The sequence below is a fragment of the Panthera tigris genome, chromosome C1, assembly GCF_018350195.1.
Source record: "Panthera tigris isolate Pti1 chromosome C1, P.tigris_Pti1_mat1.1, whole genome shotgun sequence".
Taxonomy (NCBI): Eukaryota; Metazoa; Chordata; class Mammalia; order Carnivora; family Felidae; genus Panthera; species Panthera tigris.
The window spans coordinates 103603107-103618607 of record NC_056667.1 but is presented as its reverse complement, the minus strand read 5'-3'; the positions used below and the strand labels follow the sequence as shown (position 1 = coordinate 103618607).

The window sequence follows — 15501 nt, the reverse complement described above, 5'->3', positions numbered from 1 at the left end:
AATGGACTAAATGCGCCAACCAAAAGACATAGGGTATCAGAATGGATAAAAAAACAAGACCCATCTATTTGCTGCCTACAAGAGACTCATTTTAGACCTGAGGACAGATTGAGATTGAGGGGATGGAGAACTATTTATCATGCCACTGGAAGTCAAAATAAACCTGGAGTAGCCATACTTATATCAGACAAACTAGACTTTAAATTACAGGCTGTAACAAGAGATGAAGAAGGGCATTATATAATAATCACAGGGTCTATCCATCAGGAAGAGCTAACAATTATAAATGTCTATGCACCAATTACGGGAGCCCCCAAATATATAAAACAATTACTCACAAACATAAGCAGCCTTATTGATAACAATGTAGTAGTTGCAGAGTTCTTTAATACCCCACTTACAACAATGGATAGATCATCTAGACACACGGTCAATAAAGAAACAAGGGCCCTGAATGATACATTGGATCAGATGGACTTGACAGATATATTTAGAACTCTGCATCCCAGAGCAACAGAATATACTTTCTTCTCGAGTGCACATGGAACATTCTCCAAGATAGATCACATACTGGGTCACAAAACAGCCCTTCATAAGTACACAAGAATTGAGGTCATACCATGCATACTTTCAGACCACAGTGCTATGAAGCTTGAAATCAACTACAGGAAAAAGTCTGGAAAACCTCCAAAAGCATGGAGGTTAAAGAACACCCTACTAAAGAATGAATGGGTAAACCAGGCAATCAGAGAAGAAATTAAAAAATATATGGAAACAAATGAAAATGAAAATACAACAATTCAAACGCTTTGGGATGCAGCGAAGGCAGTCCTGAGAGGAAAATACATTGCAATCCAGGCCTATCTCAAGAAACAAGAAAAATCCCAAATACAAAATCTAACAGCACACCTAAAGGAAATAGAAGCAGAACAGCAAAGACAGCCTAAACCCAGCAGAAGAAGAGAAATAATAAAGATCAGAGCAGAAATAAACAATATAGAATCTAAAAAAACTGTAGAGCAGATCAACGAAACCAAGAATTGATTATTTGAAAAAATAAACAAAATTGATAAACCTCTAACCAGGCTTCTCAAAAAGAAAAGGGAGATGACCCAAATAGATAAAATCATGAATGAAAATGGAATTATTACAACCAATCCCTCAGAGATACAAGCAATTATCAGGGAATATTATGAAAAATTATATGCCAACAAACTGGAAAACCGGGAAGAAATGGACAAATTCCTAAACACCCATACGCTTCCAAAACTCAATCAGGAGGAAATAGAAAGCTTGAACAGACCCATAACCAGTGAAGAAATTGAATCAGTTATCAAAAATCTCCCAACAAATAAGAGTCCAGGACCGGATGGCTTCCCGGGGAGTTCTACCAGATGTTTAAAGCAGAGATAATACCTATCCTTCTCAAGCTATTCCAAAAAACAGAAAGGGAAGGAAAACTTCCAGACTCATTCTATGAAGCCAGTATTACTTTGATTCCTAAACCAGACAGAGACCCAGTAAAAAAAGAGAACTACAGGCCAATATCCCTGATGAATATAGATGCAAAAATTCTCAATAAGATACTAGCAAATCGAATTCAACAGCATATAAAAAGAATTATTCACCATGATCAAGTGGGATTCATTCCTGGGATACAGGGCTGGTTCAACATTCGCAAATCAATCAACGTGATACATCACATTAATAAAAGAAAAGATAAGAACCATATGATCCTGTCAATCGATGCAGAAAAAGCATTTGACAAAATTCAGCATCCTTTCTTAATAAAAACCCTCAAGAAAGTCGGGATAGAAGGAACATACTTAAACATCATAAAAGCCATTTATGAAAAGCCCACAGCTAACATCCTCCTCAATGGGGGAAAAACTGAGAGCTTTTTCCCTGAGATCAGGAACACGACAGGGATGTCCACTCTCACCGCTGTTGTTTCACATAGTGTTGGAAGTTCTAGCATCAGCAATCAGACAACAAAAGGAAATCAAAAGCATCAAAATTGGCAAACATGAAGTTAAGTTTTCTCTTTTTGCAGATGACATGATATTATACAACGAAAATCCGATAGACTCCACCAGAAGTCTGCTAGAACTGATAACATGAATTTAGCAAAGTTGCAGGATACAAAATCAATGTACAGAAATCAGTTGCATTCTTATACACTAATAATGAAGCAACAGAAAGACAAATAAAGAAACTGATCCCATTCACAATTGCACCAAGAAGCATAAAATACCTAGGAATAAATCTAACCAAAGATGTGAAAGATCTGTATGCTGAAAACTATAGAAAGCTTATGAAGGAAATTGAAGAAGATATAAAGAAATGGTCGGGCGCCTGGTTGGCTCAGTCGGTTAAGCATCCGACTTCAGCTCAGGTCACGATCTCACGGTCCGTGAGTTCGAGCCCTGCGTCGGGCTCTGGGCTGATGGCTCAGAGCCTGGAGCCTGCTTCCGATTCTGTGTCTCCCTCTCTCTCTGCCCCTCCCCCGTTCATGCGCTGTCTCTCTCTGTCTCAAAAATAAATAAACGTTACAAAAAAAATTAAAAAAAAAAAAAAAGAAATGGAAAAACATTCCATGCTCATGGATTGGAAGAATAAATATTGTCAAAATGTCAATACTACCCAAAGCTATCTTCACATTCAATGCATTCCCAATCAAAATTGCACCAGCATTCTTCTTGAAGCTAGAACAAGCAATCCTAAAATTCATATGGAACCACAAAAGGCCCCGAATAGCCAAAGTAATTTTGAAGAAGAAGACCAAAGCAGGAGGCATCACAATCCCAGACTTTAACCTCTACTACAAAGCTGTAATCATCAAGACAGCATGGTATTGGCACAAAAACAGACACATCGACCAATGGAATAGAATAGAAACCCCAGAACTAGACCCACAAACTATGGCCAACTAATCTTTGACAAAGCAGGAAAGAATATCCAATGGAAAAAAGACAGTCTCTTTAACAAATGGTGCTGGGAGAACTGGACAGCAACATGCAGAAGGTTGAAACTAGACCACTTTCTCACACCATTCACAAAAATAAACTCAAAATGGATAAAGGACCTGAATGTGAGACAGGAAACCATCAAAACCCTAGAGGAGAAAGCAGGAAACGACCTCTCTGACCTCAGCTGTAGCAATTTCTTACTCGACACATTCCCAAAGGCAAGGGAATTAAAAGCAAAAATGAACTACTGGGACCTTATGAAGATAAAAAGCTTCTGCACAGCAAAGGAAACAATCAACAAAACGAAAAGGCAACCAACGGAATGGGAAAAGATATTTGCAAATGACATATCGGACAAAGGGCTAGTATCCAAAATCTATAAAGAGCTCACCAAACTCCACACCCAAAAAAACAAATAACCCAGTGAAGAAATGGGCAGAAAACATGAATAGACACTTCTCTAAAGAAGACATCCAGATGGCCAACAGGCACATGAAAAGATGCTCAATGTCGCTCCTTATCAGGGAAATACAAATCAAAACCACACTCAGATATCACCTCACGCCAGTCAGAGTGGCCAAAATGAACAAATCAGGAGACTATAGATGCTGGAGAGGATGTGGAGAAACGGGAACCCTCTTGCACTGTTGGTGGGAATGCAAATTGGTGCAGCCACTCTGGAAAATAGTGTGGAGGTTCCTCAAAAAATTAAAAATAGACCTACCCTATGACCCAGCAATAACATTGCTAAGAATTTACCCAAGGGATACAAGAGTACTGATGCATAGGGGCACTTGTACCCCAATGTTTATAGCAGCACTCTCAACAATAGCCAAATTATGGAACGAGCCTAAATGTCCATCAACTGATGAATGGATAAAGAAATTGTGGTTTATATACACAATGGAGTACTACGTGGCAATGAGAAAGAATGAAATATGGCCCTTTGTAGCAACGTGGATGGAACTGGAGAGTGTGATGCTAAGTGAAATAAGCCATACAGAGAAAGACAGATACCATATGTTTTCACTCTTATGTGGATCCTGAGAAACTTAACAGAAACCCATGGGGGAGGGGAAGGAAAAAAAAAAAAAAAGAGGTTAGAGTGGAAGAGAGCCAAAGCATAAGAGACTCTTAAAAACTGAGAACAAACTGAGGGTTGATGGGGGGTGGGAGGGAGGGGAGAGTGGGTGATGGGTATTGAGGAGGGCACCTTTTGGGATGAGCACTGGGTGTTGTATGGAAACCAATTTGACAATAAACTTCATATATTGAAAAAATAAAGCTGAAATTCTAGACCTTCTAGCAGCCATCTGGGAGCCTGCGAGACTCACGATCATTCACTGCCCAGGACATCAAAAAGGCGACTCCCTAGAGGCAGTCGGAAACCGCCTTGCTGAGGTGGCAGCCCGAGAAGCTGCCCTAACTAAAAAGTAAAGGTTCTTTGGTGTTACCGATCTTAATAGAGCCCTTGCTTCTGCCAGAGCTCAGTTACACTCCTAAAGATTTAGAGTGGGTTTCAAGTAAAGGGGGAAGTATGATACTGGGACAAAAGTGGGTTCAGGATCCTGAAGTTACCTTACAAATGGTAACTTAACCAAATTGTCCCTTGAGACGGGGGAAAATTGGGTTGATGTTTTGCCATTTGCCCTTTTGCTAGCGCGTTGTACTCCATTTGTCAAGGGATTTTCCCCTTACGAAATTTTATTTGGCAGACCTCCACCTATCCTACTGAGGCTAGGAGACGACGTAAAGGAACAGCTGGAACAGGAACCACTTGCTGGCTTCACTCATGGCCCTGCAACATGTACAAAAGGAAATAACCGGGGACTTAAAAGAAGCCTTCACTCATCCTCCTGTTCTTCCCCACCCCTTTCAACCAGGAGACTTAGTCTGGGTCAAGAGGCACGAGCTTAAAACCCTGGAGCCGTGCTGGAAAAGACCGCACACCGTGATCCTGACTACACCCAGAGCCGTGAAGATAGACGGTGTCCGAACCTGGATTCATCACTCTCAGGTTAAGAAAACTGCGTGAGGGCAGAAACACCCCAGGCTGATACGGAACCAGAGAACGAACAGCAATGGAGGGTCCAAAGGCACCCAGAGGATCCTTTAAAGATAAGACTAATGCGGGCATAATAATAATTGCCTGGGTTTGTATAATGATAAGCTTGGGAAACTGTATGAGATTGCACCCCCTATCTTTTTGGCCATACTGATGGGAACTCAGGGACACAGTCATGGGAAAGGTAGTAGCGTCTAATACCTCCTCCACTATGCCCTGTTTTTTGTTTGACTTATGTGACCTAGTGGGTGAATCATAGGGAACTTTAATTACTAATTATAAACAGCCAATGGGTTTTGTTCCTCCAGTCCCAGAAAACCCCTATATGACTACTTATGGATGTGGATACAGGGATCAAGAACAAAAATTGGCAGGTATAACAGGGATGTACGGCTGCCCAGCAGGTAAAAAAGATGAATGTGAAGGAGAGGGTCAGTACCACTGCGCCAAGTGGGGTTGTGAGACGCTAGCCCCCTGGCTAGCAGGACAGGGCCTTGACCCCCTAATTACTCTCCTTAGAACCCCGAAACCCCAATGTGAGACCCCAGGAACCTGTAACCCAACAAAAAGTATGTTTAAAAAAGGTTTCTAGTTCTAGTACTTTCCCCTCCTTTTGGGACACTGGACACACTTGGGGTCTCCGGATGTACGCTTCAGGAGTTGATAAGGGCACTTCCTTTACTATACAGAGGGTTAAGAGAAGAACTCCACCCAATCCAATAAGGCCAAACAAGGACATGATTTTATCCCCGCTCCTTCTGACTGTCCCTTCCCAATCTACCCTGCAATCGGGTGCCCCCACAAAGTCAGAATTACCGACTACAAGTCATTTTCAAAACCCATTCTCCCCTGAGACACATTGGTTAGATGTAGTAAATTCTATGTATGCCTGGCTGAATTCATCTCACACCGAGATTGTACAAGATTGTTGGCTGTGTTTAAACCCTAAACCCCCATATTATGTGGGAGTGGCTACAAATGCTAGCATTGGACAAGACATAGAAAAACATGTCATAAAATTGCAAAATCCAAGCATGTCATTGTACCCTTGGGGTTCGCGACCAATTTTAATGCTAGGAGACCTCCAAAGGCAGGGTTGGTGCATAGTGTCCCAAGAATATAATTGGCAGACCTCCCCTTACAAAAACTCTTGTGCAGAAGTGTACATTCCAAGTAGTTCAGATACCGATAGCGCCCAAGATATAGCATACTGAGCCCCTACTGGAGCCTGGTTTGCTTGCTCATCGGGAATTATCCCCTGCATTGCAGCTGCGTACTTTGGAGTCGGCACCTGAGAGATTTGTATCCTAGTTCATATTCTCCCGCAAATATACCTATAGAGCGGAGAGGCAGGGAGAGAACATTTACTTCTATTAGAAGGACAATCCAGGACAAAAAGGGCAGCCCCAATCCTTATTCCACTTCTGGTGGGACTAGGAATTGCGGGATCCACAGCTGTTAGAACTGCTGGACTCGTCGTAGGAGACCAAAATTTCAAAACCTTGAGCAAGCAAGTAGACCTAGACCTAGGCTACTTAGAAACGTCAATCTCTCGGCTAGAACAACAGGTAGATTCTTTAGCCGAGGTTGTATTGCAGAACAGAAGAGGACTTGATTTACTCTTTATGAAGGAGGGAGGCCTTTGCATGGCCCTCGGGGAAACATGCTGTTTTTATGCCAATAATTCTGGAGTAATCCGAGACACTCTCAGCCTGGTCAGAGATAACCTTAGAGCTAGAGAACAGGACAGACAGGCCAAGAATACTTGGTACCAAAGCTTGTTCTCTTGGTCCCCCTGGCTCATATTGTTGCTCACTGCCATAGCTGGGCCGCTGTTATTGTTACTTCTTGGGTTAACTATCGGCCAGTGCATTATCAATTGGGTAGTACAGTATGTCAACAGACGAGTTGGTGAAGTAAAAATTATGATGATTAGATCCAATTATGTCCCCTTAGTCCCTAATAATGAATCAAGGGATTTATTCATTAACAAGACAAAGGGGGGAATGTAAGGGTTAAATTGTAGTTTAGGGTTAAACTGTAGCTTAACCGCTTTGTTCTGCTTCTGTAAGTAACACTTCATTGCTCAAGGGATTAAGAGATACTGGAAGAAGTGGCGCCAGATGCAGGGTCGAGAAGGTCAACCGGTTGCGCCTTAACGACAGAATGTCTAGAATAAACACCCACATCCTGGAACTTGTTCCTTTATGTTCCCATATGCTAAGACAATGTGGTTGGGGCTATAAAAACTCTATACGCTGGCTGTTCGGGACCGCACTCTGATCAAGAGCGTTGGTCCCGATCGGTCGGCCTTGCCTCTCGTTGCAATAAACTTTGCTGTGACTGTCACTGGTGCCCATAGCATTCTGTTTCAGGAGTCGTGTGGATGCAACAACAGCAGGCTCTGTGCTGGCAGCTCAGAGCCTGGAGCCTGCTTTGGATTCTGTCTCTTTCTCTGCCCTGGTCCCCACTGGTGTTCTCTCTCCCTCTCAAAAATAAACATTTTTTAAAAAGTGACTTTATTAAAGCATGGGGACAGGACCCTTGGGAAGAAAGAGCAGCACTGGGGTTGTAAAGAGAGACTGGTTATATGCTATTGAGTTGGGGGAGGTAAAGACGAAAGGGAGGCCTTTTGATATGCTACAAGAAGACTCCTAAGATGCCAGGGGCATTAACATTAGGACAATAGGAGTTCCTGGAGAAGTGTTATATTCTATATTTGCCTCACTGGGCTCAGGTTATAAAGAAACTTAATTTTACCTGCCATTTCCTTCTTGCCTTTGTTTCCCACATCACTAAGCAGAGGAAGGTGATATTAGGGGCTCCAGGAAACTATAGGTTTGTGGAGATTAGGCTATTGATAAGATTGCTGTTTTCTTGTCATTTACTAAGACATTTGTAAACTGATGGAGACGCATGTCCTGTATGACTGTGATTTCTGTTAACCGTTTGTCCCCCCCACCCCCTTTTTTTTTTGTTCTTGGGCAGCCAGGAGTGCCTGAGGAATATCACACATACCCCACCTTGGGGGTGGGGGAAGTTGTGCTAGCTCGTGTTTGGCTCCCAGCTTGCGTTATGGTTCCTCATCAATCCTACCTGAAGCACAAAGAAAAAGAATTGAAAAATACAGAACTGTAGCAACCTATATAGGGCAATATCAAAAGTTCTAATATATTTAGAGTTCAAGAAGAGGAAAGAGAATAAGGCAGGAAAAAATCTATATCTAAATGTGTTGAGAAATATGTATTTACCGCACAACACTGTTGGCTAGGGCGTACAAAAGTTTGTCCTGTTTCAGGAGAGGGGACGACTGGAGGACAACGGCAGCCGGCACCTGTGCGGGTGGATTTCACCCACCACTCACCTCCCTCCCTTCCTCCGCATCTTCTCCGGGCACCTCTTCCCAACGCCCAATCAGCAGTTTACACGCAAAGAGAACCAAGGATGCTCTGCGGACCAGCACATCTCCAGGGGAGGCACGGAGGCTGGGACTGTCATTCACCGCCCGCAGCGCGCCTTGGGGGCGGTGACAGCAAGAGCCCGGGCTCAGCCAGAACCCCGTGGGTATTTGCATCTCTGCGGGTGGCGTGTAAGTGTGGACACGCTGCCCGGTAGTGTGGAATAGAGTGCGGAACGGAGATAGCCATGTGCGGCACGGAGATAGGAGAGAAGAGGGGGACCCCAAGGGGAGAGAGCGCGCGCAGGCAGGAGGGCCTCCTGTGGCTAGCCTGAGGACCTGGGTGGTTGGCACGGAGTTTGAGAAGCGACCCTGGGACTGACATCACCACCATCCGGCCTTCATCACTGGAGCTTTGGGACTGGCCTTGGAGCCGCTTCTGCATCTGCGTCTTGCAACACGCTGGCGGACCCAGGGATGAAGAGAATTCCTCCTTGAAGGGAGACATGGCCAAAACATGACCTTACGGAGAATCTAGCCCAGGCCAAGGTGGGGAAGAGCTCCAAGTCCCAGCCAGTGCATCGCCAAGGCTAGTTTTCTTGCACCCGCCGATTAATTGCGCCTCCCTTAGAGTTGAGCTCACCCACCCTTGGGGGGTGCCGTCCTTCTGATGAGGGATCATGGGATGGACTGAGGACAGAGTGCAAGCTACCCCACTTCATTGGATGTGTGTGACATTCCTCAGGCACTCCTGGCTGCCCCAGGACAAAGGAAAGGAAAGAAAACAAATGGCCAGCTGATAGAGATCACAGTCATACAGGACTTGGGTCTCCATCCGTTTGCAAATATCTCAGTAAATTACAAGAAAAAGGTAATCTTATCAATAGCCTAATGTCTAGAAACCTAGAGACTCAGTTTCCTGGAGCCCCAACATCGCCTCTCCACAGTGATACGGGGAACAAAGGCAGAAGGAAATGGCAGGAAATTAAGTCTCCTTATAACCTGCAGTCCATTGACTGATACTTGAGGCTGGCAAGTAAAACGTTTCCCAGAAACTCTCTACGGTCTTAATGCTAATGCTTTGCTAGAGGGAAAAACCACCTTAGCTGGACAATAGCAAGGCCTCAGGTATCTCCGGAGTCCTCTTTAGCACAGCAAAGTCCCTCTGGAGGCCTCCCTTTTGTCTTTACCTCCCCAACTTTGTAGTATATAACCAGCCTTTGTCCACAACCCAGACTTTTCCAGACTGCCCCGTGAGGACAGAAGGTCTCCGCGATGAGGCGGGAGGGGAGGCGCCTCAGCGTGAGCCCCAGCGGTCCCCAACATCCCCCAAAGGACTTGCAGCGACAGAGGCGATGACGGCTTTCAAGGAAGCCTCGGCTGCCCTGAACTGGATTCCGTGTCCTTCCCCTACAGCCTGCTGCCCCTGCCAGCTCTCCCAACTTAGTTGATGCCGACATCCTCCCGTGTGCCCCGGCCAAACTCTGAGTTCGTTCTGACACCAGATTTCCTCAGACTCCATGTCCATGAAGTTGGTAATTAGTGTTGTCCTGTAGATAAAGTGGGGACATTGATCTACACCAGGGGTTCTCAACATTGCACCACTGATACGGTAATTCTTCGTTGTGGAGGGGTTTCCCATGAATTCTATGCCATTTTGGTGCACTGCAGGCTGGGGCTTCCCAGGCCTCTGTGTACTCAATGCCAGTAGAAGCCAAACACATCCTCAAGTCGTGATAATCCAAAGTTTCTAGACATTGCTAAATGTCCTAGTGGGAAAAGGGGCGGGGGTGGGCAAGATGACCCTCTATTAAGAACCACTGATAAACTCCTGCCCTTTGGCTGAATTGGGGTTAATAACCCTCTTCATAAATGCGGGAAACTGATTCAAGTCTTGGCACTGAGCTCATTCAGAGATTAAGATTTGAGACTTTAGTCTCAGCATCTTCGGGCTATGCTACCTTTGCTCCTTTTCTTTGCTTTTATCCTAAAATCAGCCTCATTCAAGCCTGGCCTTCCAGGCCAGGCTGGAGTTTGAGTCAACTCAGCAAGGTTCTTCGTGACCCTTTTGGAACCTCACACTTCTTTCAGTTTAGCCTGTAGAGAAGATACAGAGATAGCACTTTGTTCTTTACCTGAAACCCAGGGAGCAAGTGAATGATCAGCAACCTCGCTGATTGTAGTCTCTGTGGCTTGCACTGCTCTCCAGAGCCTTTTGGTCCCACAGGCAGGGAGTTATGTCGTGGGTCACTTCTGGTCATTCGAAACAACCAGATTGGGAGAGACACATAGGAGAAGCCAGCTGCTACCTCGGACATGTCCACGAGGGGCCCCAAAAGAGTCCTGGCCAGAAAGAAAGGCAGCCATTCCCTCCTGTTAGGAAGGGAAGAAAGCCTATGAGATTTCAGGACCTAAAGTTACCATAAATCAACCTCATCTGGATCCCTGTCTTCCCATGTCTGGTGTAAGTGAGTTGAGTCTCCTTGCCAAAGTAAACAGACGGACAACCTTGGTCAGGCTACCAGTGAGTAGGCAATCCCCAATCTTGCCTTGAACTTCCTTAGCCAGGATTTCTATGGATTCCAAGGGTGCAACTGAATACTTTTTTCATTTGCCCTTACTTAAAGAAGAAAGGAGGCCCCTGGCTGGCTCAGTTGAAGGAGCATGTGATTCTTGATCTCCAGGTCAATTTGAGCCCCGGGGTGAGTGTAGCAATTACTTAAACTTTTGAAGGGAGGAAGAGAGGGAGGAAGGAAGGGAAGATCAGGTGTGAAGGAAGTAGGAAAACTGCTACATTAAGGAAAGCTATCATTCTTGATATCCTCACAACCCCTCTCCTTAATTTTAATTGCACTTTCCCAGGTACATCCCCAAGTGGGACCCATTTTACTCTCAATGTACAGTAGATAGGGCCATGTATGAGGTTAGCAGGTTCACAGATGAATATTTGAAGTATAATAGTCTTTTTTTAAAAATATACATTCCAGGGGCACCTGACTAACAGTCAGTAGGGCCTGGCACTCTCGATCTCAAGGCCATGAGTTCAAGTCCCATGTTGGGTGTACAGCTTACTTAAAAAATAATAAACATATACATTCCAGAAAAACATATAACACACTAAGCTCAACAGTATCACATTTACAAAGATGGAAAAGAAGAATTATATATTAGCAAATGAACACTGTCATAAAAGGGACCCTAATTATCTGTTGTTTCCACTAAGGAAAAGATCTCTTTTTCCTAGATCTTTTTTTTTCTTTCCTAGTCTAGTCTCTCACTTTCTCAAAATCTGACATTCAGTGCCAAATCCTAACGTTAGTGTTTTGATTCCAGACTATTCTTTCCACTCAGCATGTTTGCCTCTCTTTCATCTTCTTATATTTAGAAAAAAAGTTGTCTCTTTTTTTTTTTAATTTTTTAATGCATATTTATATTTGAGAGAGAGAGAGCGCACAAGAGGTGGAGGGGCAGAGAGAAAGGGAGACACAGAATCTGAAGCAGGCTCCAGGCTCTGAGCTGTCAGCACCCACGAACCATGAGATCATGACCTGAGCCAAAGTTGGACGCTTAATCAACTGAGACACCCAGGCGCCCCAAAAGTCAAGTCTTTTCTTAAATCTCCAATTTGCAACATCAGATCTCACACTCAGGTTAGCCAATTAGAGATCTTCCATAGGCCCCTATGTTCCTAGAAAGAAAAAGTGTAAATAACACAAGGCTTTATTTCATAGTAAACGGTTCCTAAAATCAAAGACCAGAAAAGTGATCTAAATTTTTTTTGTTCAGGAAAAATCCAGACTCTGCTGAGTGTTGTAGACACTTAGCCTCTTCCTCAGACTGCAGACAACAGATTTATTCTTCCCAGAGGGTCCGATAGAGAATCTTTGACCACGGGAGTCAACCAGTGCATAGGAGGGCATGTGTCCTACACTGAAATGAGAGGAATGAAATGCCAGCACATCTTAATCTGTGTGACTGTTACATAGAGTTTTACATTTTTTCAGAATTGAGCTGTTGAAAAAGAAGAGCAGAACTAGAGGACTTGTGCTACCTGATTTAGGACTTACGAGAAGTTATGGTAGGAGAGGCAATGTGCTAGTGGCAGCAAGGTACACAAATAGGCTGAACTGAGAGCCCTGAAATTGACATCTACTTGGTCAAATGGTTTTCATAAAAAATAGTTAATGAGGGAAGGAAATAGGTTCAATAAATGGTGTTAGAACTAGTACCTATATAGGGTGCCTGGGTAGCTCAGTCAGTTAAGCGTCCGACTTCAGCTCAGGTCACGATCTCACAGTTCGTGAGTTTGAGCCCCACGATGAGCTCTGTGCTGACAGCTTGGAGCCTGCCTCAGATTCTGTGTCTCCCTTTCTCTCTGCCCCTTGCCCGCCTGTGCTCTCTCTCTCTCTCTCAAAAATAGACATTAAAAACAAAACAAAACAAAACAGTGTCCATATTGATGGGGAATGGAGACATAGAGACCTATGGCAAGGAGTTTGGATTTTAATTAAAACATGCGAAGCTCATCCTCATTTCTCCTAAAAAGCCCCCATAATTTTAAATATCTCAACCAGAAAAACAGCTACAACAGCACCATTTCATCAACGGAAATGACAGACAAGACTCCCTGAGAGGAAGCATTTTGTAGTAGCTTCTGCACATGCGCAGACGTGGAGCACAGCCAGGTTTCCCACACACCTGGCTCTAGGAGTGTTTACTGTGGGTGGGTTTTCCTTCCCTTCTGACCACGAGTCAGTGGTAAATCCCTGGTGGCAAAACAGGGTCACAGCCAGTGCTGGGGATTGAAAGCGAACTGAAAGATGAGTCAGTTGCTGTTCAGACAGACACCAGACGCTACAGTTTTGGATCGGAGCCGAGGTTACTGCTGCCACAACACAGAGTGCTCACCCTGCTGGCAGATGCATTTCCTTTCATATTTCCTCTGTAAGAGTATTCACATTTTGTTGCTTTGTTCTTAGACAGCTTACTTCTGGACAGGATGCTATAGAAAACACAAATACTTAATGTGTTGTTCTTTTCAGAAATGTTGTTTGATCAGAAGGTAGGATATTGAACAAGATAACTAGGCTGTCCTCTTCAAAAATGGAATGCCATCAGAAACAACAAAAACATGGGAATGAAAGCTGGTGCAGCCATTCTGGAAAACAGTATGGAGGTTCCTCAAAAAACTAAAAATAGAACTACCCTACAACCCAGCAATTGCACTACTAGGTATTTATCCATGGGATATGGGCGTGCTGTTTCAAAGGGACACATGTACCCCCATGTTTATAGCAGCCAAAATATGGAAAGAGCCCAAATGTCCATTGATGGATGAATGGATAAAGAAGAAGTGGTATATATATACAATGGAGTATTACTTGGCAATCAAAAAGAATGAAATCTTGCCATTTGCTACTATGTGGATGGAACTAGAGGGTATTATGCTAAGTGAAATTAGAGAAAGACAAAAATCATATGACTTTACTCATATGAGGACTTTAAGAGACAAAACAGATGAACACATAAGGGAAGGGAAACAAAAATACAAAAACAGGGAGGGGGACAAAACATAAGACTCATAAATATGGAGAAGATACTGAGGGTTACCGGAGGGGTTGTGGGAGGGGGGATGGGCTAAATGGGGAAGGGGCACTAAGGAATCTACTCCTGAAATCATTGTTGCACTATATGCTAATTTGGATATCAATTTAAAAAAATAAAAAATTAAATTAAAAAAAAAAACAACAAAAACAAAGACATCGGGGGACAGTTCCAGGTAGTAAGGATGGAAGTGCAATTTAGGAACTTTAATTAGATCCTGGGGAAATATCAGTACCACAATACACACTCTTAATCCTTAATCTTTCTCTCATATTTACATGATATAGACACAGATGTTAAATGCATCTGTATGTATACACATACATGTTTATATAGATAGAACATTTTTTAAACAAAGGGAAAATTATATCTGCAGCATATATTAGGTAACATTAGTGGATTAATATTGTACTTAGATTTGATAATTGAATTGTATTATTGTTGTATAGGATAATGCCCTTAATATCAGGAAATACATGCTGAAGTATTTAGGCGCGAAGTGGGCTTGCATTTACTAAAGCAATAGGAATGCAGGTATGGGTGCCTGTAGACAGAAAAAGCAAATGAATGTTAATTGTTGAATTCAGATGAACAGAATACAGGTGTTAGTTGTATTCTTCCAACTTTTCTGTAAGTTTGAAATGTTTCAATGTGAATAATTTTGAAGGAAATGGACTGTAAAACATGGAAGACTGAACGGCTGAGTCCTGGACTCCCCCTTACAGAAGGGTGTGACAGTCCTCAATACTATCTACTGGTACAAGAAAATGTAAGTCACTAGTCTGCTGTACACACCTATCTAAAGGATCCTTTCCTGCCACATGGGAAGGAAGTTCAAGAATTCCTTACACCTAGATAAATGGGTTAAAAAGGCTTAGGGTGGAAAGCCGCCTCCACAGGCCAAAGCACCCAAGGTTAGCTAGTGAGATATTATAATGGGATCACGAGTAACTTGCTCTCCTTAAAGCTGCATGCTCCATCAATCTTAAAGACGACGGCTAATTAGTTATATCCCCTACAGGAAACTACTTTCCATCTGGCACTAGTATCTTATTGCCTTCAAACAACTTCAAACGCCACTTGCCCCCCAGACCCTTTGCTTCGTACATGTAACACAGATTAATGGTTACTATCTGATGGTTTCCTTCTGCACATTCACCACATGTAAAATCTTGAGAGCTCAATACAGAGAGGAAATCCCCGTTTGGGGCTCTTGTCTCCTCCCAGACATTTACCTCTCTCGGTTTCATTTCTGCATTCGTTCTCTTGCCAGATAAGAGAGAACGTAGAATTCCTGATCTGTGACACTGCCACCCAGGGTTTGTCCTTCTTACACAGATCAGCCTTCTAGCCTGGAAATCTAGTAAGTTTAAGGCTACTTTATGTGTTTCAAAGCTTCAGAATAAGATGTCCTGCTTTTATAGCTGCTTGCAAAAGACAAGTCAATGGGTACTTATTTTCAAATA

At 43.4% G+C, this 15501-nt stretch overlaps 1 long non-coding RNA gene across 3 annotated transcripts in view; it reads right to left on the bottom strand.

Annotated features, from left to right (window-relative positions):
* LOC122240841 overlaps positions 1-15501 on the bottom strand; it is a 162386-nt gene that overhangs the window by 42963 nt on the left and 103922 nt on the right. The window lies entirely within an intron of this gene.